At 37.4% G+C, this 25,903-nt stretch overlaps 1 long non-coding RNA gene across 4 annotated transcripts in view; it reads right to left on the bottom strand.

The window, feature by feature from the left end:
- Nucleotides 1-25,903, bottom strand: part of Gm14061 — a 180,037-nt gene that overhangs the window by 17,532 nt on the left and 136,602 nt on the right. For 2 of the 4 annotated variants that reach the window (XR_001783487.1, XR_001783490.1), the window contains 3 exons: nucleotides 21,929-22,070; nucleotides 20,279-20,413; nucleotides 18,474-18,524 (listed from right to left, as the gene is read on the bottom strand). The exons of 1 other annotated variant lie outside the window; for it this stretch is intronic. This is a non-coding gene — a long non-coding RNA (predicted gene 14061). Of the gene's footprint in view, nucleotides 1-18,470; nucleotides 18,525-20,278; nucleotides 20,414-21,928; nucleotides 22,071-25,903 lie in introns of those variants that run through there. One more of the 4 variants, XR_001783488.1, reaches the window with a different exon arrangement.

Below are 25,903 nucleotides of genomic sequence, written 5' to 3'. Positions count from 1 at the left end.
GAGAAACTATATTTTAGTGAATATAAAGTAAAAAAAAAACAAAGACTAATGATGACACAGGAATAGACAAAGCTTTGCTACATGGAGCACATAAAGAGAACTCAGGAAGTAATTTCAATAATGCTCTCCTCAAACAAAGAAAACATAGAGATTTCATCTCAGGAGTCTCTGTATATCTATGTGCAAGCAGGTGTATTTATTAAAGTAAACATACACATTTGTGAGGTGGAAACTTCTGGTTTCTTTGGAAAGGCAGTTATGTCAAATGATATTTTGCTAGGGCACACAGGTGAGATAATGTTTTGCAAAAGCAGACACTTAAAAGAATGTTCTCTTGAAGAAGACACAGGTGAAAGGATGTTTTGCTATAGCAAACACATAAAAGGACACATGATATTTAGAAGTAATATAAATATGACTCGTCAGAGAGTGGGAGCTTGAACATTGTTTTGCTTTGCTCCGCCTCACTATTTATTCTTCAGTAACAACATGTATGTCTTGGTTTGCCTTACCTTGTTTTGCTGAGCTCCACTTGTGGTGATGCCATGGAGAGAAACTTAGCAAAGAACATCTCATGAGATTCCTGCAGCTTCTTGCTGCTTCTGTGGCCTCAGGCCAGTTGGCAAACCTTGTGGTTTCTTCTGGATTGAACTGCCCTTGCTGGTTCATGTGTGGTGACTGCCAAGGGGACAAGACTGCATTTGCTGATTCCTATTTGGTGTTTGCTACTCGACTGGACTGCTGATATCCTGACAACAAAGATTGGAATCACCCCCAAAAGAACTATTTCTAAACAGGTCTACTCTCTCATAGCCTAACATTTGTCTTCCACTACCTCTAGTGGGTGCTGGGCCAGAGGGAAGGTTAAATTCTATTTTAAAATAGGTTGTGAAAATTTTATAACTACACATTTGAATATGTACAATACTAAGAGAAGGAGACAATGGAGAGGAGTGAAGGGAAAGTCTTTGAAAAGTTTCAGGGTAGGGATGAATATACACAAATGCATGATATAAACATAACAAACTCACAAAGAAAAAAATAAAAACTCTTGAAATACACAACTGAACATGCTCAGTTTAAGGTATAGCTCAAGAAAGCAACATCGTGGACCTTAAGGCTTGTGGACAGTTAATTTTTATCTTAAAACTGGTAGACAAAAACACTGCAAGTGAAGGCAGTTCTTCCAGTAGCTTGCTTAACTTCCGTGGAAAATGGTAGGTGGAAGGACTGGTTGTTCTTAGGTCACATCATAATTACTGAAGACTTCAAGTGGACTGGCAGCATTGCTTTTGCTAACTTTCTAATTTCCTTTCCCAAATATTTTAGCTGCAGGCATAGAGAAGTGTACTTTGAGGGAAAGATAATATAGGAATTTGCCCCTTCCCTGGGGTATCTGCCTCTTAAATTCATTTTATTAGGTCATGTATTTAATTTAAATATGACTCTATATGTGTGTGTGTGTTTGTGTGTGCATGATATATTTTAATATATAATATAATTTTCAATAAAGATGTCCTCTATGTCTGCCATTTTGAGGTTTGTGCAGAAAAGCACGACCCAAATTAAAAATGTACTTCTCTAAGCAGTAAATCTTGTATCAGTTTCAATAGCAATACATTTGGTCCCATTTAGGACCAATAAAGTCAGAAAGAGACACATTAAAACCAACTATGATTTTTTAGTAGTAAATTCCAGTCTGTCTTCTTATCTTTTTAAAAAATGAATTATACAATCCTTATCAGTAGTTATAGACATTATGATAAGATGCACTTATCATATACCTGGTAAATAGTGGTTGATCAATAAGCATGACTATTTTTTCTAAAATAAACACTTCCTGAATTACTGTCAACTGTAACACCATATGATATTGGTATGAACTTTATCAAGGATAGTCTTTACATCCAGAGCATTTGTCCCTCCCCCCATTATAATGCTCTGTAGATGAAAGTAGCATTGCCTAGATGCTTATATGTCATGACATGCATTGATATGAACACTATTCAATATAGATACCTACTATGGCATTCTTATACTGTTGGGTTTACTCAACAAAAGAGACTATAATCTACAATACATCTCAATCCTCGATGATAACATGAATAGTGTACATAAGAACCATGGCTAAGATAATATTTTTCCTGACTGCTGGTGATATTTTGGGGACAGGAAATATCCCATTTCCAATGTCCATTATGATTTGTTCAATCATAACACATACATCTGAAAAATAACATCATGGCAATATTTGAGTAAAGAACCACACTATCTGATGTATCAAATTCATTTTCTGCTCATATCTTTTCTGTGGCATTTAATCTTCCGAGATTCTGGGTTGAGAAGGAGCTTAATCTTCCCAACCTATCCTATGGGTCAATTCTACATTCAAGTTGCATTTTCATCCTATTAAAAATTTACAAAGCAGCATCAGCTGCATTCTGTTTCAATGTCTTAAACCTTTGCCATTTAATTTTTGAATATGACATGCCTACAGTGGGTCTGGATTAAGAGATAGAGTTATTTCCACTTGTTCTCTAAGCCTACACTTGTTGATTATAAAGCTGTAGTGTGTTTTTCTTCTGCAAATGAAACAGAATGTGTACAGTTGTTCAAGTGGCATATAAAACCACATAAGTAAATGAAAAATTAAGCTGTATTACCTCAAATCACAAACCTCTATTTTCTAGCCATAGCATCAATGCTTGATGTATTCAACACATTACCGTTGAAGTGAACCAAAGGTAAAATTTTCCTTGCATAGAAAATCATTACCTCTCCCCAAATAGCAAGTATTATTCAAGCTACTTTATGATCATGACTCATGGCCTATAAGGCCACAGGGACCACTGTGGCTAAATCCATCAGCTTGTTGAGCACTTGTTCAGAAATTACTGCTCCCATTTCTACCTCAGAATGCCCTTGGCTATATTCCAGTGTTTTCCATAACCCTGTATCATAGGCACTCAACCGTGTCATGTTCTTGTACCCTGGTCTCCTCCTTTTTCCATTTAGCAATGTTCACTTTGGTCATAATTCCTCATAGAATAACACTTATATTCAAATACCAGCCATGCATTTGATGGATAGGACTTGTAGATATCTGAAACACTTATATATCTTTGATCCAAGTATGAGCACAGGCCCTATTTGACTTCTGACAATACATAGCAGCTAGGCTATAACTTTTTAGCCAGAATTTCCTGAAGATAATATAAGAGATCAACCCAGACATAAATTCAACAGCAACAGTGCAAGGACAGCTCAACCTAAAATGTGAATTCACTTGTATCCCCTGCCCCAGGCTGGGGGAAAAATAGTCTATTTTTAAAAATGTTAGATTTGTAAAGAAGAAAGGGTCCTCGTACGCTCATCTTTAAAATCTTGTATTTTATGCTTAATAATGGTTCTTCAAAGTAAATGCCTACATCCCAATTGCCTTACCCAAAGATTATGCCACAGAAATAATTAGGCCAACCAATGAGTGGCTTTTTCATCAATAAAAGATGATGTGATTAGAAGCATCCTGAAGGGAGGGACTTATCTCATGTTCTCATAGCAGGCATTAACTGTGGTCCCATAGATGCTAGTAAGAGTTTGAGACTGATTCTTCACATCGATGAGAGAATAAATGTTTGTCTTTAAGCAACTGAAGTTGTAGTATGTTGTTTTCAAATTTTCATTCTTTTACTAAGATAAACCCAATTTTTTCCAGAGTTAAGCAGAGTACAATGTCCTCTGAATATGTTATTTGTCTCTTTCTCATAAATAGAAACCATTGAGGTAGATTCTGACTTGCTGTGGGAAGGTTCTGGTGTCAGTGTTTTGAAATGATAATAAATAAATTTCTTGTTTCCTCTTAGAAAATAATAAACACGAGTGGTTGAGGAAGTGGCTTCAGCGTCTGCTTCAGCCATGTATAAGAACTGTACCCTTGGAGGGTAGCTCTTCACTTATGTTTATTCTCTCAGAGAAATTCAAGGTTAAGTTATTGGAGTGCAGGAAACCTGCTTTTCTTTATTCTCTCACAGGTTAGTGGTTTTTAAAAAACAACCATTCTTAGATTGAAATTTTTTCATAATTTAATAATCATTGATATTTTACAAATTGTCTTTGCATTTACAAAAAGGGGCTGGAAATACAGATGTCACACAAGACTATGAAGGATGAAAAAATAAAAATAAGAAAGACAAGAAACATAAGAACATGTCTATAATACAATTACTGGAGGAAACATATTAGTGAGTAGCTTCCTCTACATGAGTACATAGTTTCTGGATTTATTCTTGGTTTCCTATGGGAACAGGAAAGCAGAGATGGCATTGCTCAGTCTTCTTTATCATAAATCTAGAAGTCATTCACTTTTTCCTAAAGGATCAGGTAGCAAATATTTCAAGTATTTATTCCCACATAGTCTCTACAGATATTTTCTATGACTCCTCTAGTCTAAAGGCAGTCAGAGAATATTAAACAGATCACATGAGACTGTTACTACAAACTATTTTTTAAATACTTGTCATCTTAGATTAGTCCTAAATGTCATAATTTCCTAATCCTCGCCAAAAGCCTTCCTAATCATATCAATAAAGGATATTCAGTTAGAATCATCCCTACTATGTTAAACTGATATTAGTAATATTTCCTGAATGTCAACTTGTTCTCAATGAGTCCTTATAAAAGGAAATTCATTGATAATTCTAGCTGCTCTATCTTTCTTAGTATTGTCAAGGATAATGATCTTGTATTTTCCCATTTAAAGCACAATTTCATAACTCTTCAACTTGTCACTACTGCTTAGCACAACACTGCTTATCTGACATGACTGAGACCAAATGTGTTTTACATTTAAAATTTTTTCAAATGCTGAAATATTGCTTGCACATAATGAGATATCTTGGTTATGGGACAAGTATAAAAATAAAATTCATTTATGTTTTATGTATACTTTATATAAACTGGAGGCAATTTTAAATAATATTTTTCATAATGTTAGTATAAAAAAGTTTCACAAAAATTTACATGCAGCATTATGCCAGTCCTCGGAATGTTCTAGGTTCTGGAACACTTTTGGATTTAGGTTTTCAGATCAAGGATACTTAACCTATAATACCATTTTTGAATTTTTAAAGAACCTTCATTTTACTTTCATTACTAATCATAAGCATAATATTTATCAACATTATCTTTTTAAATTACTGTCACTTATATCTATAACCATGATAGATGTATTATGAAGACACATACCTCAAATTATAAAATTGTTAATAATAAAAACTGCTGTGTGCTATTTGAGCTCACTGAGTAGGGCTGCTCCACATGAACTCCATTTTAGACCCAAGGCTGTTGTGTCAGTGTCCTCCAAGCCCCCTTGCCAGGAGATGGGCTAGTTCCCCTGACTCTGTGACAGATAGGAGAAAGCAGTGAAATGGCGCAGGAATAAGAACATTACATTCTCAAAAATAACTGCAAGCCATTTCAAACACATTATTAATGTTCATCCCATAATAAGAAGTCACAACAGTGGGAAAGAAAATATCAATCAGGAACCAGTTGACACAGCCTCAGTGTCCCCAGTCAAATCAGAAAACCAGGAAGTTTCTGTTGGAGGTTTTATTTTATTTATTTTTTTAATATTTTTTATTATTATGTATTTTCCTCAATTACATTTAGAATGCTATCCCAAAAGTCCCCCATACCCTCCCCCCACTTCCCTACCCACCCACTCCCATTTTTTGGCCCTGGCATTCCCCTGTACTGGGGCATATAAAGTTTGCAAGTCCAATGGGCCTCTCTCCAGTGATGGCCGACTAGGCCATCTTTTGATACATATGCAGCTAGAGTCAAGAGCTCCGGGGTACTGGTTAGTTCATAATGTTGTTGCACCTACAGGGTTGCAGATCTCTTTAGCTCCTTGGATACTTTCTCTAGCTCCTCCATTGGGGGCCCTGTGCTCCATCCAATAGCTGACTGTGAGCATCCACTTCTGTGTTTGCTAGGCCCGGCCTAGTCTCACAAGAGACAGCTACATCTGGGTCCTTTCAGCCAACGCTTGCTAGTGTATGCAATGGTGTCATCGTTTGGAGGGTAATTATAGGATGGATCCCTGGATATAGCAGTCTCTAGATGGTCCATCCTTTTGTCTCAGCTCCAAACTTTGTCTCTGTAACTCCTTCCATGGGTGATTGTTTCCAATTCTAAGAAGGGACAAAGTGTCTACACTTTGGTCTTCGTTCTTCTTCAGTTACGTGTGTTTTGCAACTTGTATCTTATATCTCCGGTATATTAAGTGTCTGGGCTAATATCCACTTATCAGTGAGTACTATTTACCTTTCCTAAATCAGATAGGGGACTAATATCCAATATATATAATGAACTCAAGAAGGTGGACTCCAGAAAATCAAATAACCCCATTAAAAATGGGGCTCAGAGCTAAACAAAGAATTCTCACCTGAGGAATATCAAATGGCTGAGAAGCACCTGAAAAAATGCTCAGCATCCTTAATCATCAGAGAAATGCAAATCAAAACAACCCTAAGATTCCATCTCACACCAGTCATAATGGCTATGATCAAAAATTCAGGTGACAGCAGATGCTGGCGAGGATGTGGAGAAAGAGGAACACTCCTCCATTGTTGGTGGGATTGCAAGCTTGTACAACCACTCTGGAAATCAGTCTGGCGGTTCCTCAGAAAATTGGACATAGTACTACCGGAGGATCCAGCAATACCTCTCCTGGGCATATATCCAGAAGATGTTCCAACTGGTAAAAAGGACACATGCTCCACTATGTTCATAGCAGCCTTATTTATAATAGCCAGAAGCTGTTGCAGGTTTTAAATGACGTATTTGATGGTATTGTCTTCTATCTCTCTATCTCTTTATCTATCTCTCACTCTATCCATTCATCCATCTATCATCAATTAGCTGTCATCTATCTATCTATCTATCTATCTATCTATCTATCTATCTATCTATCTATCATCTGTCATCATCTACCTACCTACCATCTCTCTATGTCTCTGTCACAATCTATCTATCTGTATCTTTCTCTTCTCTCTCTCTCTCTCTCTCTCACATCTACTTGCCTATTCACCTGCCTCTTACTATTTACTATTTTCCTTGTCTCTTTCTATTTAATAAACTCACTCATAACCAAAATTATGGATACAATATATTATTCTACGAACCTTACAAAATGACACTGAATTCCCTTTACAGATCAGCATACCCTATTTTCATGAATTTAAAAAACATGGTTTATGAGGATATCATCCATATTATTAACATTCTGTGGATCTTGAATCTCAATGAATTTTTTTATATATTTAATCTATGCAACATTCTAAGCTCTCTAATGCCTCTCTTAATCAATCACACTAAAAGGTAATCATTATTCTTTGTGAATTTTTTATAAAACCCAAGTAACTGTATGAATAATTTCTTCTTGCCCTCTGACTTTTCAAACTATTAGATAATTATTTAGCTAATCTTCTTTTTAAAACATTATTGTGTTGCCTTCAAATAATCTGTCCAGTGAAACACTTAATGGGCAAATTGTTCTGTATAAAACTTGCTAGATTTTCACATGTATATACGAGAACCACTCTCTATAGTTGCCAGGTGACTCGCCACAGAAAGGGATCATATGTCTGGAATCCATGTTGGCAGGATTCTGGTTCCAGTTCTGTACATCATATTAGTACAGGGAATTTTTTTCTTTTTGCTTTCTTTTCTCTTCTTTTCTTTTCTTTTTTTTTTTTTTTGGAGATTCTTCCAAAAGTTTCCCTTGAAATACAGTAGCTTCACAACAGAAAAATTTCTGAGCATTTTCTGGATATTAAATTCTACATATTTTTATAATGAAACAATGATAGCAAAAATTGAATGTACATTTTAAAAGGAAATAAACTGCATTTATAAGGCCAGCCTTTAATTAGTGTGTCTCCATGAAGAAGTGAATAAATTGCACATGTGAGCAAATTTGAAACTTTAAAAGAATATGTTATAATTTTCAAAACATATTGTCTCCATAATGTGGAATACATGATAGTAAATTGTGTTCAGATTTCTTATACATTGCTTCAAAATATACATATGTATAGTATATGACTATACTAATGTCAGCTTGTTCATTAAAAACAATTTTTCAAAATGATCAAATTTAACGTCTATCTATCTATCTGCCTATTGATCTATCTATCTATCTATCTATCTATCTATCTATCGATCTATCTTCTATGTATGTATGTATCAATGTATGTATGTATGCATGTATGTATGTATGTATCTATCTATCTATCTATCTTCTATGTATGTATGTATCAATGTATGTATGTATGTATGTATGTATCTATCTATCTATCGATCTATCTATCTATCTATCTATCTATCTAAATAGACCTTTCCCATAAGTTATAGTTCTGCTTTACTAATCAATCAGACAGGTGAATTAGCCTTGGCTAATATATGCTGCAGTCTTACCATTGGTATCTGTTTGTATACACATAGTATTATTGGCTACTGATGATAGCTAGTCATCCAAAAACACAGTGGTTTGAGACAACAGCAATAAGCTCATCATTTGATGGGTGTTTTCTCTTCATTCAGCAGACCAACTGACCTTGCCGGGGCTTTTCCACACATCTACAGTCAATTGCAGTGTAGCTCAGGACTCATTGCCCTTGGCAGTCCTCAGTGTAGGTCACTACACTACTTCCCATCAAGCTATTCCAGAATTCCTTTCACTACTAAGGATTATGAGACAAAATTCCCAGTAGCTGCAAGCTAGACTTGGTTTCTCTTCTGCAAAGTGCCAATTATAAAGAAAGGTAAGGGACTAAGCATATTCTCTCCAACTGTGGCCAGACAAAGCAGCCCAGTTAGGGGACTAGGATCCACAGGCTGAAAACAGAGTCAAGGACAGCCTCCAATCTAGTTGTTGAGGGATGTATGGTTGGTATGGGGCGGGGGCTCCCTATTCTCAGAGGAGTAGGGAAGGGAATAGAGGAGGGGCTGTGTGAAGTGGGAATGGGAGGAGGGGTGATGTGACCAGGATGGAAAATGAATGAATTAAAACTTAAACAGACAGGCAGACAGATAAGAAAAAAGAAAGAGCAACAAGATAAAACAGAGGGAGGAGATTAAGTCATTGTGACACATGTTGGGAAAAAAAAACAAGGAAAGGGGTCCGGTGACATCAATTCAATCACCAGTAAGGTACTAACATGAGGTTTGGGTTTAAATTGAAGGCAAAAGGCTATTCACAATCAAGCAGTCCTGGGCAAGATGTACTATAGTCTGAACTATCACTGAACTGTTATTTTTTTAAGTTTGTCTCTAAGGTGGTCCCTCTGAAAAAGTGGTAATTGTTCATCTATTAATTGCTAAGGGTGCAGAGCCTTTCCATAAACAATTGTCTTCATTGGAGAGGGTGAATAATCTGTCCTGTGAGGATCTGTTCTTCCTGGAATTTAATGTGACTCAAGAAGAAAGGTTATGCCTAGTAATTTATCTCCATGCCTTCACTTGAAGTACAAGATGCTGACAGGCACAGCATGCAGGCCGGATGCCAGGCTTTCATCCTGGATCCAGGTGAGAAATCAATGCTTTTTAGCAAAACCAGCTTCTGAGTGCCTGTTTCACTCTCCCTAGTGTGAGCTTCACAGAAGACATAGGATTGCCAAGACCTCTTGCAAACAAGTTGTAAAACTGACCTCAGTATCGAGTTTGCAAAATTCTTTTGGTTAAAACAAAAGAGAAACAGACCCTGATTTAAGGAGTGATTTAAAGGGTATCAGGTAGAGTTGAAGTAACAAGTTATGAAAAGCTGTTTTATTGCTTCTATCAAACATTTATATGCATATATATATTATATATATATATAGTCTTTTTAAATCTCCCCTCTATTTTTATGTATCATCAGTTACTCCAATAGCAAATTTTCAAGCACATGACTTTAAATACTAGAAAAGTATTTTCTAAATTGGCCTGTCTCAAGGGACAATAGAGACAATAGAGGACATGATTTGGAGTTCACTATGGCTAAGTGAGGTATGACAAGGAAAGAAAAGTGGATAAATGCTAAATCTGAAAGAATTCTTATATGACAAACCATAAGAAATATATTTCAAGAAACTGAGTACTGGGCAGAGAAGGACCATGACCCCTGAATGCAGGAAAGTCTGAAGCAGACACAGGACCTACCCACCTGCCTGGACCATGTCTATTCCAGAGTTCATGGACAGAGAGTAAACAATAAAAAATGTTGATTGCCAGGCATAAGGAATAAGAAATTAGAGTCTTGGTATAGCAGTATAGTTAGTACTCCCTAGAATAAAGGCTAAATATACAGAGAGCTTGAGAAAGAAGCAAGGAGTTTCATATTTGCTGAGTACTCAGCAGTGGGAAAGAAACAACATCTAGAGATGGAAACAATCTGTGAGACAAAAATCACACTGGATAGAGTTGGGGATAATGTTATATATAAGAAATGAGTAAGTAAATCTGAGTACAGAGTAACAGAAAAAATGAAACAGATATGACAACAGAAACAGTATCAGTAAAATAGAAGACATCCTCAAGTGCCTGATTTATGTTTGAGGGAGGTACCCAGGGTTGACAAAGAGTAGAGATATTAAGAGTATTCAAGACATATGGCTGAAAATATGTAAGTATTCCAAATCCAAATGATGACTACCCAAGACATATTATAATAAATTACTCTAAATCAATGGTAAGAATAAAAGATGGACCAGGACAAGAAGGCAAAGAACGTAGAGTTATAAAGACCATGGGAACACCAAGATCTACTAAAGAAACTCACTGTAATGAATCTCATATTGGTTGAACAGTAGAATATCAGTACACACTTCCATATTTGAAAGTTAGAAAAATCCATGTGGCTTTTTACAGCTATCCAAAATCCATGTCTCAAAAGTATTCTCTATGAAATAGGAATAGAAGGGAAGTCTTTTAATGCAATAAAATACACCTGCAAGTACACTACCACTAACCTCACACTGTATAGCTAAAGACTAAATGTGCATACATTTTAGCTTTTAAAAGAAATTAGACCTGTATGCTGTCCCCATTCACATTCAATGTGACATTTAGGAACTCCTAAGAGATCTCTATGAAGATACTATAGATAAGAGAGGAGAGTATCAAGACCTTAGGCTACAAAATCATACCAAAGGATGAGTGTAAAAGTAGAATTGCCAAAAGACACAGTGATGGCTTTTTATGTGATGGCTACATTTATTACCTTGATACAGGTGACAATTTCATGGACATCTATACATGTAAACACATCAAATTTCAATATGTGCTTTCAGTTCCATTTCATAGTTTGATGAAGTAGTTTTGATTTAATAAGGAAGCTGTATTCTGCTCATAAACTTTCCATCTTCTCTTTGGGGACTTCTGCCTTCAAAGAGCACTGCCAAAATACTATCTATATAAAATGAATGATCCTATTTGAAATTGTGAAATATTGATCAAAATCTCCATAATTCAAAAAAGTACCGTGGGAAATGCTTATGAGAAAACAACTACTTCAAGGTACTGCATAAAGGAGGCTTATCCTCTTGCTGTGACTGCTTCTAAAATGATGTCTATGATAACAAATGAGAGCCACCCATTTTCATCAGTTTATGATATTAGCTGAGATGTTCTTCCCACTAAGTGGGATGAGCATTGACTATCCATTAAAAGGCTGGCTTGTGTGTTTCCTGTCTGAGAGTAAGTCAACCTCACTTCTAAGTTTTATGTGATTAACTTGATACGGGTGACAATTTTATGGACTTATGTACATGTGAAAACATCAAATTTCAATACATGCTTTCAGTTCCATATCATAGTTTGATGAAGTAGTTTTGACTATATCTGAAGGATTAATATAATAGCAATATTAATAACTGTTGCTCCAATTAAACATGGTTCAGAGAGTCAAAACTTAAAAGGTTCTCTAAGTTCTTGTTTGTTTGTTTGTTTGTTTGTTTGTTTGTTTGTTTTTCGAGATAGGGTTTCTCTGTATAGTCCTGGCTGTCCTAGAACTCACTCTTTAGACCAGGCTGACCTCGAACTCAGAAATCCGCCTGCCTCTGCCTCCCAAGTGCTGGGATTACAGGCATGTGCTACCACTGCCCAGCGATTCCCTAAATTCTTAATTTAAGCATCTCTATGTTCTTTACTCTTTGGAGATATTTCTGTCTCCCCAATATTCTCCATCAGATTTTCCTTCTTAAATATTTTAAACACGCTTTTAAATGTTCAGAGAAAAAAAAATCTCAGAAGCCTTGACTGCACAGAGGGTCACAAGTGTCACTTTGTATCTCATTTCCCTGCTAAATGAAAGATTTCCTGCGGCCTCTATGTAATTAAAGCATCTCCTGAATGGGCAGAGCCTCTCCAGGTACCAGGGTTTTGTGGCAGTGTGTTGTGGTTATAAAAGGTGCTGCTCCATTGTGACCTTTCTCACTTGAGAACTGTGCTCCTGTCCGTTTACTTCAAATTTTACAAGTAAGTTCAAGCCTACAGAACAAAGAAAACATGTTCCATTAACTGAAAATAAAGCCCTAGATAGCATGTTGCTTCGGTATCCTGTCTGCTGTGAACACCCAGAGGAGTACAACAGTAAGAGACCATGTACCACACTCCATCACAAGAGAAATAGTTCATGCAAAATGTTGTACTTGTTATATATCTAGCAAGGTTCTGGTCTGCTATGTTTTAATCCATTTTTGTTTGTGTGATACAAAATTTTAAGCAACAAATTGATTCTGGATTAAATGCAGGATATTTGAAATGAAAATTGAAGATGCAAGTGGGAGAGGTTTGTATACAAAGCAGAAGTAGAATCAATTAGCCTTGGAATGCACAAAAGTCCAAACTTGCAGCAACAGATACCAGCTCTTCATTCCTCAGTTGACTGAAAGAAACTAGGCAGGGGAACACTACACATCGTCTTCAAAGCTATTTCCTGTTTCCCTTCTGACAAGATAAAGAGAGAGGAACATGTGACACCTGGATGCAAGAGAAGGTTTTCTATACTCTTTTCAGGTATTTAAAGAAACAACAGTTCGTCTTGTAAGATTGTTGCAGTTGTGACTGTGGCTCACTTTTAGAATGTTTGCAAAACAATCATCTACTCCTTTCTGCATTTGGAGGTCTAGAGAGATGGCTCAGGTTTAAGAGGACTGGTTGTTTTTACCAAGGACCTGGATTTGGTTGAAGTATGTACTCCAGTTCCTGGGAATCCATCGCCCTCTTCTAGATGCTCTGAGCACTAAGCATGAACATGGTAAGCAGACATACATGCAGGCAAACCATGCATAAACCTAAAAAATAAATTACCAACTTAAAAATACAGATATATTTTAGTATACAGAAATCAGAAAGCAGAAGCATTCAAAAAACATATCTGCATTGAGTATTCTAGACCTCTAGATCTGTGTACATGTATATCCACAATTTCCTTTTTTTTCCAGTAAACATAAGTGTGGGGTTGATGGTTCTTCTTAAATTATTCCTTCTGCACTTTACACGTAGTCTGTGTGCTTCTTTTGCCTCTTGATATGTTTTTTGCCCATGGTTGCTAGCAGCACTTCTGCCCCGGTTCTTTTATATGTTATAAACAAAAAGACTGCATTTTGTAAGTGAATTCCATCATCTGTACTTTTCTTAGGACAATTTAGCTTGCCCTCAGTGAAGGAAAACAACAAAGTATTGATTTTATCCTGCTCACTGCTCCTTATATTTTCCATTGCTTTTCTCAATGCCTCATTTTTGTTCCTTTGGATGGTAAGAGTCCATTTTCTATGTGTAATAGAGATTACTTTTGAAATACAAGCAATCATTATTGAACATACGTGTTCGTATTATAAGAAAGTAGATTTCACCTTCCTTTCCCTTTTAAATGGTCTTCCTGCACTCAAATACAGGAGAGGTTTATATGTTTTCTCTAATGTGTCCAGTGAGGAATAGTGTAGTGACATTGATTCATTGTACACTAACATGTAACATTTACCTGTATGTACAACCTGGCAACTGCATCCAGAAAGAAAGAAACATTTCCTTGTGACCTCAAGGAAGCCACCAGGTGCTTTCTTTGTATATATTCCTAAACTTGACTATAACCATCATTCTAACTGGTCTTGAGTTTTGTATAAAAGAAATCCTATAGTATGTGTTTTTCTATGCCTGGATTCTTTTATTGTACATGATGTATTATGATTTATATAAACTACTATCAGTAAGTCACTTTTATTATTGACTCTATGTTTATGTATAAATAAATTACAGTTTTATAATTTCCCAAGAAATAATATCTCTGATTCCATTTTGGAGCTGCTGTCAGTCATAATCTTTTAAATCTTTATGTTTGCAGTATAGGTAAAGTCTTGATTTAATCATTTCTGAGTATATTTCCAAGAGAGAAATGAAAGATCAATGATGTTCCAATTTGCTACACTCTGTATACTCTGATTATTGAAACAGAGGAAGTTTATCAAATGCTCATCATCCATAAGTGATAATAATACTAATAGTCTTTCAAATTTGATGTCTTTTAAAGAATTCATTAATTTATTTACTTCCTTGGTTAATTGTTTATTGTGTGTGTGTGTATGTGTGTGTGTGTGTGTGTGTGTGTGTGTGTGTATGTGCACACATGCATACCTGAATGCACATGCATGTATGTATGTATGTATGTATGTATGTATGTATGCATATGATAGGTGTTATATATGATGATGCCATGGCAGGTGTATAGAGGCAGATTTGAGTTTCTGGAGTCAGTTCCCTCTATCCAATACTGAGATTCAAATTGAAATCACTAAAGTTCATGTGTGGCCTCTTTCTTTGGAAACAGCTAAGCACTCCCAAATTTTCAGTTCTTTTAATTTTATTGAGACAATGAAGGTACATCAAGTCATGCTCCTATAGTATTCACATGTCTTCTTTAAGTCACTTTTTATTTCCTGAGTGACATTTTCATAGTGGTATTTTAAGACAAGGGTAGTTGATACTATTTTATGTCCTAAGAATATGTTAAAAGGATGTAGAAAAGTAACTTACTGGAAACCAGTAATACAAAATAATGATACAAAATAGTATAAGTGTATAATTTCCATAAATAGAACAATAAATAAAGAATAATAAGAAAAATGTGTCTCACCCAAACCTTTATGAAGCGAGACTGAAAGTATCAATGAACTATGAATGGCTCTTATCAGTTGTGAGAGACAAGAGTGTAACATAATTGAGGGTTATTGAGAAAGAGAAAAACCGAAGACTTTATAGTGTAATGATGGGCATGTGAGTGGGAACTACTGATTGAGTACTCATTTCAGAATGTGAAAAATCATAAATAAGCAACTACAGAGAAATGGACATGCCACTGTTCATATGGGTGGAAAAATATACATATGACTCCATATGGATTGAATAAAGGAAATTCATGCTACAAAGCTATATTCTACAGCTGTACACCTGCCGCAGTACATGCAAACCATTCATCACATGCAACATCCATCACTCATACACATGCACACACATACACATATACATGTACACACACACAAAATAAATAAGTATAAACAAATATGTATATTTCATATGTATAGACCATCAAACAATTTTGAACTGAAAGCAAGTAATACATTATGCACAAAGTGTTTTTAAAAACAATAAATTAAACAAAATATTTGTATAGTCAGGAAATATACATGAGCAATGATATAAATTTGGAACATAGACTAAAGACACAATTATTCTATTGGATCTTGAGGGAAATGCAAATAATCTGACCAACTGATTGATTGATAATTTCTCCAGGTACCCAGAAATCTGCTCTCTGAGGTTTGAGAAATCTGTATGTTTTATCTGTACTAATATGAAAGATAAACCAAGAACGTAAAGATCTGGAACATATAATAAGTAATTTCTCAAGAGTGGTTGTATTTGATGTTAGAGCTGATAGAGTTTCAGATATCTGTATTTTAATGTTAATAAACATTGAAAGAAAATTTGAGGCAGTAAGGGCAAAACATAAAACTCTTGGTGGAATGAAAATCTTTGTTAAGTTATTGTTTAATATTCCTGATCTTTTCAAATACTTAAAATTACTGCAGATACTGTGCTGTAAGTGGCTGCTGAATAATCAAAATTGGCGAGCATAGCAACTTGGAATCTCTCTCAGATTTCCAAATTTGATTGAAAACTACCTCGATGGCAAGACAGGCTTTTTAACAGCAAAGCAACAGAACCCACAATTTTGTAGCCATTAAAGTTCATTAAATGTACGGCATCAAAATTTTCATGATTTTGCAGCTCAAAACAACAAATCATGAAACCAGCAAGCAAAGTGGCTATTAAAGTATAATAGAATCTATAATTTTGACGCTTTATATTTTTTTTTAGGAGAGCAGTTCCTTTGACAGTGATTGCATCATTGTAGATTTAAAATAAGAAAACATGTTTATCTAGGCAAAAAAAAAATGCTACATTTAGTTGCTTATCTATTGGGGTTGTTTAAGATTATCTTTACACTAGAGTCTTCATCGCTGGAAACACTGCTTGGTGAGGAAATTTTGTTTCCCAACATTATCCTCCTGCCAGGCCTGCAAGCCAATGCCCCAGATATACACACTGTGCAATTATATCCTTCAGCAATTTGATTTCCCTGATTTGAATAGGCATGTTTCAGCTCAGATCTTACGACGTCCCTCCTAATGTTTGTGCCACACAATTGTTCTGAAAGGAGAATAGCTATTTGCTGTAGGTTATAGCCTATCATCCCAAATAGCTGAGTTCATAATTAGGCATACCCGCTTCTGGGCTCTTATGACCAAATTCAGTCTATACAAGCATGTTTCATCTTTCTTTCCGCAGTAACCCTGTCTCACTATCACAACAGAAGGTGAAAGCACCCTCAGCCACAAAGCCTTCATTGGAAAACTACAAGTGGCCCCTCCCAGAAGTATGCAAAAGATGCTGGCGTAAGAACATGCTTACAGCATTGCTGTAAAATGCTAAATCATTCAAGATGTAGAAGGACGCTCTATAAAGAGAGATGAGGACATTGCAGGAATGACTGGAAGAAGTTTTCATGAAGGAAGGTTAGATGGTGTTGAAGAAAGCTGTGAGCACCAGGAAAAGTGTGGGAAAGGGGCAGTTACTGAGAGAAAGAAGGCTGCTTGGGGCCACAGGGTCAAGTGACCAAGGCAGATGAGTCAGGAATGAAGTTAGATTGCTTCCCTGCAGGCCCATGAAAGCTGGAAGGTGCTCAGACTTGATTGAAAATAGCCGTCTACTCCCTGATTAATAAAACCTTCCTACGTAAGCCTCCCATACCCACCTCACAAACCATTTGGGAAACAGTACAGAGCGAACAAGGTCCATATTGAATTGTGCCACTGACACTTACCTGTTTCAATATTGTAACTCACTTCTGTTCCACAATAACTTTGTTTACTTGTCAGACTTTTTAATTTTAAAATAATGCATGCCTCTTGTAAGAAGTTCTCAAAAGAAGCTTCAAATCTTGAAAATATCCTGTGTGATTTACTGTCAGTCTGTGTACAGATTTGAATTTGAGGTACCTTTACTCTCACTACTACTTAATTATTTTGTAATGAGAATATAAATATGTAGATATGTCAAACTCTTGTCCAAGCCTACACATCATATAGGTTAAGTCTTAATTCCATGAACTGATGTCTATATGTCTAACCACTCTGCTCTCCTCTTCTGTCTAAAGCCAATGGGATGAGCCATACTTCTGTCCTAACCTATGTGCCTAACCATGTTGCTTCCCTCTTTTGCCTCACTACCTTACAAAAACCTGAGTTTCCTTGCTGTGTTAAAGTTAATGAAATGTTCATATTACATACTCTTTAAATATTTAACTATGAGTTATTTTTTTATCTATCTGAAGATCTTGCAAAAGACACAACACTGGACATCTTTGCAGAGATTACTTAATATTACTAAATTATTCAATACCTCCTTAAGGTAAATCTTTATAAGTAGAAGCTCCAAGTCAGACATAGGAATATTCAAGGCAAAGTTAAAAGCAAAACTTGCCAACAGGTGAAACTGGGGCTACAGCCACTGTGCAGGTTAATGCAGGCTTTATCACATCTTCCTAAGGCTGAACTTTTACAACTTGATATAATTTTGATATAAGTAAGTAACAGACATAGATGCCTGATGTCTTTTTCCCTACTGCTCCCTAATAATAAATAGCACTGGGGAGAACTTTGGTTTGATATCAATTAAAAGCATCACTATCTCTTACTTGGCTATAATCATAGGAGTGTAGTGCTATCTTTTTGTGAGTTTAATGAAACATGTTTTTTTTAGATCATTATCAATTTAGTTTAATAAATTGAATTCTGATTTTAATTTGAAATGGTTCTGGTCTTTTAATGTATATTTTTCTTTGAGAATTGTATTTTTTTAGTCTACTCACCTGCCTCCCATAACTCCTCCTATGTCCTGTCACATTCCATATGCAAGCAAATCTGTGTTCACAATAAAAAACAAACAAACAAACAAACAAACAAATGCTTTCAATCCAGTTAGTGCTGCCTATACAGTCTTAGGTGTTTGTTCATGTACTGTGGCATGTTCACATGACCTGGGGCCATATATTTAAAGAAAACTGACTCTATCCTGTCCCGGTATCCACCAGTTGCCAGGAGCTCCCTAGCTAATGGTGGGACTTCATGCATGCCTCTCTCTCCCACGCTGGGGTTCTGTCTGGCTGGAGCTTACACTGATATCATGCATGTTCTTACTACTCCTGTGAGTTCGCAGGAGTAACTGCCCTTTTGTATCTGGAAAACGTGGCTTTATTGCCATCATCCATCCCCTCTAAACCTGTCCAACTTTCCCATTCCTCTTTCACAATGATCACTGACACCCACCCCCAAAGGAAGAGCTGTGATACCCATGTCTCATTTAGGGCTGAGCAATCAGTCATCATCCGTTGAAAACAGAAGCATCTTTGAAAACATTTGAGAAATGCACTAATCCATGGGCATAAGTAGAATTTATTAGAACTTTGCTTAGCTCTGTTACTCTTCAGAGGGGAACAATTGTAGCTTCTCCCCTTGGGTCTATAATTTGGACAATTTCATGGTGGTTTTTCTATAAACTGTATTTCGTCTACTTTATTTTCATTTCTTATAAATTGTCTTAGTCCATTCAGTCTGTCAGTTTACTCTAATAAGACACTGTAGCCAGTGTATCCTATAAACAACCGATTTTTTTCATTTGAATTTATTTCTCACACTCTTAGAAACTGCAATCCCAAATAAGAATAGGTCTTCGTTCAGGTGAGGGGATTTTATGAAGGGTGAATTGTCCATTCTTGTTTTATCTTGTCATGTAGTGAAGGAATCTACTTAGGTCTCTGACTTAGGATATTGATTCCGTTTTGAATGGCTCACCTTCTAGACCTAATTTTCCCCCAATACCTTATAATAACATAACACAAGGAACAGACAGGACTTCAACAAATAAATTTTGGGTTTATTCTATAAGTATTTTAAGTTTTTTTAAAAAATTTGTTGCATGTGAATTTACATATTAATAATACTAATCTTATATTTTAATTATTTCTTTTTCTTATTCTATTAGAATTACTTGAGCAATTGGAAGTGTTTGGATTGCCTTCTGCAGCTTTCTTTTTTTACCTTTTTATTGATTCCTTGTGAATTTCATACCCCAATCCCACTCATCTGTCTGTTCCTTCATATACACGCTACACCCTTGCAACCTTCCCCCCCCCCAAAAAAAAATTAAATAAATTTTAAAATCTTGTCATGAAAGCTATCCCATGTCATGGTGTGTCACACAGTATACTCTTTTGTCCACACATCTTTACATGTAGATGTTCCTTGCAGTGAGTCACTGGTCTGGTTTGAGGCCTCTGGGTTCTGCTGCACTATCAATACTAGATCCTCATGGAGACTCTTCTCAGATACCCTGCTGTTGTCCTGTGCCATGGAGATTCTGTACCTTTGGATCGGTAGGACCAGCCTTTCCACACTCTCCAGAAGATCATGGATGGAGTAGATGTTGGGATAGACCAACTCAAAGCCATGAATCTGGCACTAGGATATAGCTGAATTGGTCAATCCAACAGCCCTCCTGCACTCACACCACCAGGACTAGCTTTCTAGCTCTCCCTGGCTGTCTAATTCTCCCAATGCCAAATACAACCAGGCACAGGGTCAGCTCCCCTGCTCTCATGCTCTCAGCTCTGGCTCACCTTTACCTTTGCCACAAGAGCCAGCTCTTCTGTGCTGCCCAGACAAGAAGCAGGACTCACTCTCTTGAGAACTACAGCCAGTGACAAGTGGGGCCATCTCTCCCTCTCTCATGACTTCAAAGCCAGCTTGTCCACCTGTAGTAAAGCAAGGGACAGGAGTGGAGATGAGTAGGTCATGACTCCCTCTCCCAAAGCCATCCCCAAATAGATTTGGGGTGGGACCCACTATCTCATGGTCATGCCCAGGCAAGGGGTATGGCTAGCTCTTCTGATGCAAGCAAGGGGTGGGGTTATCTCAGCACAATGCTTGGAAATTAACAAGGCCTCAGGTTGCAGCCCGGACCAGGGACATCTGTATGGCCTCTGGTGGTAACAGAGGCCTGGGACATCAATCCAGACCCCAGCTACCATGGCCCCCAAGAAAGTAGCATGGGCCCAGATGTCCCCATGGCTTCAGGCTACTCAGATCAGAAGCCCCCAACCCTAGGGCAGTCCAGCTATCAGATATCCACATGGTCTCCAGTAGCAGTCCAGACCACAGATATCCATTTGGTCTTTGGTGGAAACTTAGGCCACAGACATTGATTCAGACCCCAGCTTCAGCAGGACAATGGACCCAGCCATGGTCTTTGCTGGAAGCCTGGGACAGGACCTACCCATGGCCTCCACATATCTACCTGTTCTTCAGGTCTCCAGTTCTACCTCTCTCCACAATGTATGAACCAGTTGACTTCACTTTCACTTCCATCGCTCCACCATGTTCTCTATCTTTCTATCTCTCCACTACACATCCCTCCATTGTAGTGGTACGAGTGGCCAGTGTCTGAGAGTCTTTCTTCTGACTATGCCAGGTCAGTGTGGCCAGGGCTTGGGTGACTTCCTTTCCCCTAAACCGTTATTTTTAAGCTTTGAATGCCTCGTTGCTCAACTCTTGGTGAATTCAGTTAATTGAATCAAATTAACATAAAACCATTCAAATTATGAAAACAATTTTTGCTACTGTGTGTCTGTCTGTCTGTCTGTCTGTCTGTGTGTGCGTGTGCGTGTGTGTGTGTGTGTGTGCATAAAATTTGTATTACCGCATGTGGCACATCAATCTCCCATCATGTGCTGCCAATGACTTGCAAGGTCACCTGGAAGCAGGATTTCTAATTTTTCATTCTGGTTAGAATTTTATAATCTTCATGTCCCTCTCAAGGTCTTGGGATACAAGCATGATACCTGAAAATGTAAGATGGCTAAGTTTCTAAAATGTAAATTTGTCCTGAGGAGACTGGGGATTTTATATAAATAGTTGAAAGATTTAGCAAGTTTGACAATTTCATACTTGTACATGTTCATTCCAGTTCAGTGAAGGACTTGCTTGGTGACACTAGGGAAATTGTTCGACCTTTTTTCTTTTTTATTTCTTCTTCAAAAAGAGATCAAACCACTTTCTGCCCCCTTTGTCTGATCTGAGAATCTTCACTGATGAGATTAAAGTAGTGGAAAGGTTAACACAAAAGATAGCATTCACTAGGGAATGGTTCTCTTTAATTATCCGCCCAGGGAATATTTGTGCTGGCTATCACTCTTAATAGTGATAATCAAATAGGGGTCACGTTACTATCTGAAGCCAAAAGCCCATAGGTGATATTTGGAAATGCTCACCTCAGAACCAGGGCAAGCTCTAACAGTCTGTCACAGCAACTCAAAGCAGCAGGGAGTTCAACTTCTGGGAGTCTTAAAAAAGCTGGGATTATTTTGAGGGGTTTCTATGCACTGGTACAATCACCCTGCTCAGCAGCAAATGCTGGAAGGAAAAACCGGCAAAATTAGAGGTGAAGTCTCCAGATGCAGGTAACTATGGCAGGGTCTCCTGCTTGGATTCTGAGCAAGCAAACCTGCCAGCATAGATTCTGATCTTCCTGGAAGCAGTAAACACTGTTGGATAAGACCCTTCAACAGAGGACACTATATGAAACATGCATTACTCTCTGCAACACATTCTCTTGGGATTCCTCCCCCATCCACCAGAAGGCAAGCCCTGCTATCTTGAATGCAGGATGCTGATTAAGTCAAGGTCTTCACACCCTCGACTCCTGACATTTTAAGGTTCAACTAAACAAAGATCAAACTAGGGATGGAGGTATAAAGCCTTTGTATGTCTTGTATGACTAAAATTGTTGATACCTTGCTAAATGGTCTTGATTTTTGAGATGAGGGTCAAAGATGACCAATATTCTAAGACATGTGAAAAAAAATGTGTGAATTAACATCTCACAAAACAGCCTAAAACTGACAGCCAATGATGATCCTCACAAGAATTCTCAGGATGAACTCATCTCCACCCCAGTGGGAATAATTAGGAAATCTAGTAAAAATTATTAAGACTCTATACAGCATACTCCCTGCATGAAGACAAAATTTTAAAAAGTTTTTCCTTTGTCAACATTGATATGAGGGGTGCTGGCACCATCTGCTCAGTGCCCCATAGGTCTGTCCCCTTTAGTAGACTCTCAGCTACCCAGAGAAGACTCAGGGTTTTTAAAGAATGGATGCCAAGCCGGGCAGTGGTGGAGCATGCCTTTAATCCCAGCACTTGGGAGTCAGAGACATATTTCTGAGTTCGAGGCCAGCCTGGTCTACAAAGTGAGTTCCAGGACAGCCAGGGCTATACAGAAAAACCCTGTCTCAAAAAACCAAACCAAACCAAACCAAAACAAAACAAAACAAAACAACAAAACAAAAACCAACAACAACAAAAAGGAATCGATGCCAAAAAGCTTTTCCATGCCCTACCTCTAAACGCAACATGCTTTTCTCTATGGCTTTACTAGGGAGCTGCTGCTCTAGTTTGGGAGATGTCACAGGCTTTCCACTTAGCCAAGCCAAGTAATTCTAGAAGGCAGTGACATTGGACAGGTTGCCACTCTGGCTTCTCCGTGCTCTCAGTGTCCTAAGTATAGAATCTTCATTCCTAACAGTTAAATGTTTGTCACTAGCACTTTGGTTCCTCAGCTTTTAAGTCTGACTAAAGGAAGCTACATATTTTATATTATGCGGAGATATGGTGCAGTGTTGTTTACTTATTTGCATGTGTTTAAGGCTGACCATGTAGAATAAACATCTCTTGTCTTTTTCTTCTTTTTTTTTCTTTTGCTTTATTCTTCTCTCAGACAATACATCCTGACCATAGCCTTCTCTCCATCTTCTCTTCCCACTCACTGCCCATCTCTCCAGATCCCCTGCTCCTCTCTTTCCCTTCAGCAAACAAACAAACAACAAAAACAGGCTTCCAAGTGATATCAATGAAACATAGCCTAGCAAGATACAAATAAGATACTATGCATAAACCTCCATCTCAAAGCTGGAGGAGGCAACCCAGTAGGAGGGAAAAGATCCCACAAGCAAGCCAAAGAGTCAGAGACATCTCCATCCCCACTGTTAGGAGCCCAACAAAACCCCCAGCAAAAGAACCACAGGATGTATGCAGAAGACCTAGCACATACCCATACAGGCTCCATCAGTGCTTCAGTCTCTGAGATCCTATGAGTCCCGCTTAGTTGATATAGAGGGCCATGTGTTCCTGGGGTTCTAGACCCCATCTACCATCCTTTCTCTCCTCTTGTTCAGGGTTCCTGGAAAGCCCCACCTAATATTAGTGGTGGTCTCTGCACCTTTCTCCTATCAGCAGCTGGGGAAAGTCTCTCTGATGATGACTGGGCGAGTCACTAACCTATGATTATAGCAGAATACCATTAGCAGTCATTTATTGACTTTTGTTTTGTTTTGTTATGTTTTGTTTATGTTTTTTCAGACATGGGCTAGTCTAACTTGAGGTATCTCACCGAACAAAACTTGTTCTCCCTTGCTAAGTAGCCATTGATTGAAGATGCTGTTCAGGTAGATGTGGCAGATTATAAAATTTTCCTTCTTTCATGAGACATGCTTTAGACATGAGACTAGTCTGGTCTTTCTAGCTCTTTAAGCAAGCAACCATACTGATGAAAGTTCATGGGAGAAACTTGCCTGTCTCACCCAAATACACTATAATGAAACATCCCTCCCTGTCCTTGGGGTATCATACTCCTTTTGCCCTATTTTTGGCAACATTACCTGAGTCTTAAGTGTACGGGTTGTGTCATGGTTCTGGGCCAGGCAAATATGGTAACTTATTCACTGTATTTTAACTAATTGTGAATCTCTATAATGGCATCGGTTGGCTGAAAAGTGAAGCAGCCTTGATAAGGGGTGAGAGCTACACTTATCTGCAGGTATAAAGTTAAGCATTTAGAAGACCAGTGCAAACTATATAGTTTTAGGCACAACAGTAATCAGTTCTTCTCTAAGACCTATGGCCCCTCTAGCTACATGATCTTGGTTAGGTTTACAGTGCTAGGCATGATTCCCTCCAACTGAGTAGGGTGTCGCTCCAGTCACATACTCATAAGATGCCTTGCTGGTCCAGCTGTTGTAGTTCTGAGGCTTTACATCTGGTTAGAGCTGTTTACCACTCCCATCTCTTGGCAGCTTGCATAGCATGTTTCCAACATTATGAGAGCCAACCCTCAGGGAAGAAATTTCCAAGTACTACCAACTAGACTTCTTTAAACCCTGTGGGAAAAGTCTGTAGTATCTTCAGTAATTGGATCTTATCTTCATGTTCTGACAACAGCCAACAGAAATGAGAATAATTTATGTTGTTTTAGAAGTTTCTTGCCCCCTACCTCATTACCAACAATGGAAAGAGAGGTATTCCTTGACTAGCAATGGAAACTTTGTTAGATAGTCTATGGGTACTACATACACATAGAGATATATCCTATCACATGGGCATGATGTGTGTGTGTGTGTGTGTGTGTGTGTGTGTGTGTGTTTGCAATTTATCCCTATTTATATAATACTGTATATTTTTAAATGAGCTTATTAAATCATAGGTCTCTGTATGGGTTCGCCAAACATTTTTAAGTGTTTTCCCTCCAATTCCCTGTGTATTGCCCTCTCTTCCTCACCTCAGTTAAGTGCCCTAGTTTCCTGTTTCCACTTTTTAAAACTCATATCTTCCTTCTATCTCTAGAGCTCCTTAATTTTCAAAAGCTTTGTGAAGTCAACATCACAAGATCTGTGCACATCAACGTTGGAAAAATATAGTGCTAATGTTTTGCCAATCTATAAATTAAGAATAAATTATTTAAATTCAGTAACTCTGATTTGAAACCTACTCTTGATCTCTCTCCCTAGAAATATCGGCAAGCATTCAGAGGCCCCATGATGGCTACTTTCTCAGACTCCAAATGGCCACTTTATGCAGATTCATTTTTTTAAATTATTTAAAAGAGAACAATTGGAGATTATATGCTGGGGTGTGATCAACAATGCTCAAGCATAAGTTATTCACATTTAAACTTGCTGAGACACTCTACAAAAAAGGTATCCTCAGAAATTCTTGAATATACATTTATTTTTAAGGAATATAAAATGGATGAATGTTTAAAGGAACTGATTCATCCATATTTTAAAACTCTACTCAGCAAGAAAAAAGTAACACCATTAATATATATCTATATAAAATTGGATAAGTATCTGTTAAGTCAAAACCAACACTATAGGATGTGCACAAGCTGATTATGTAGCATTACTCAA

This window comes from Mus musculus, chromosome 2, assembly GCF_000001635.26.
Source record: "Mus musculus strain C57BL/6J chromosome 2, GRCm38.p6 C57BL/6J".
Classification (NCBI taxonomy): Eukaryota; Metazoa; Chordata; class Mammalia; order Rodentia; family Muridae; genus Mus; species Mus musculus.
Note: the sequence above shows the minus strand (reverse complement) of the source record. Positions and strands in the feature narration are given on the sequence as shown.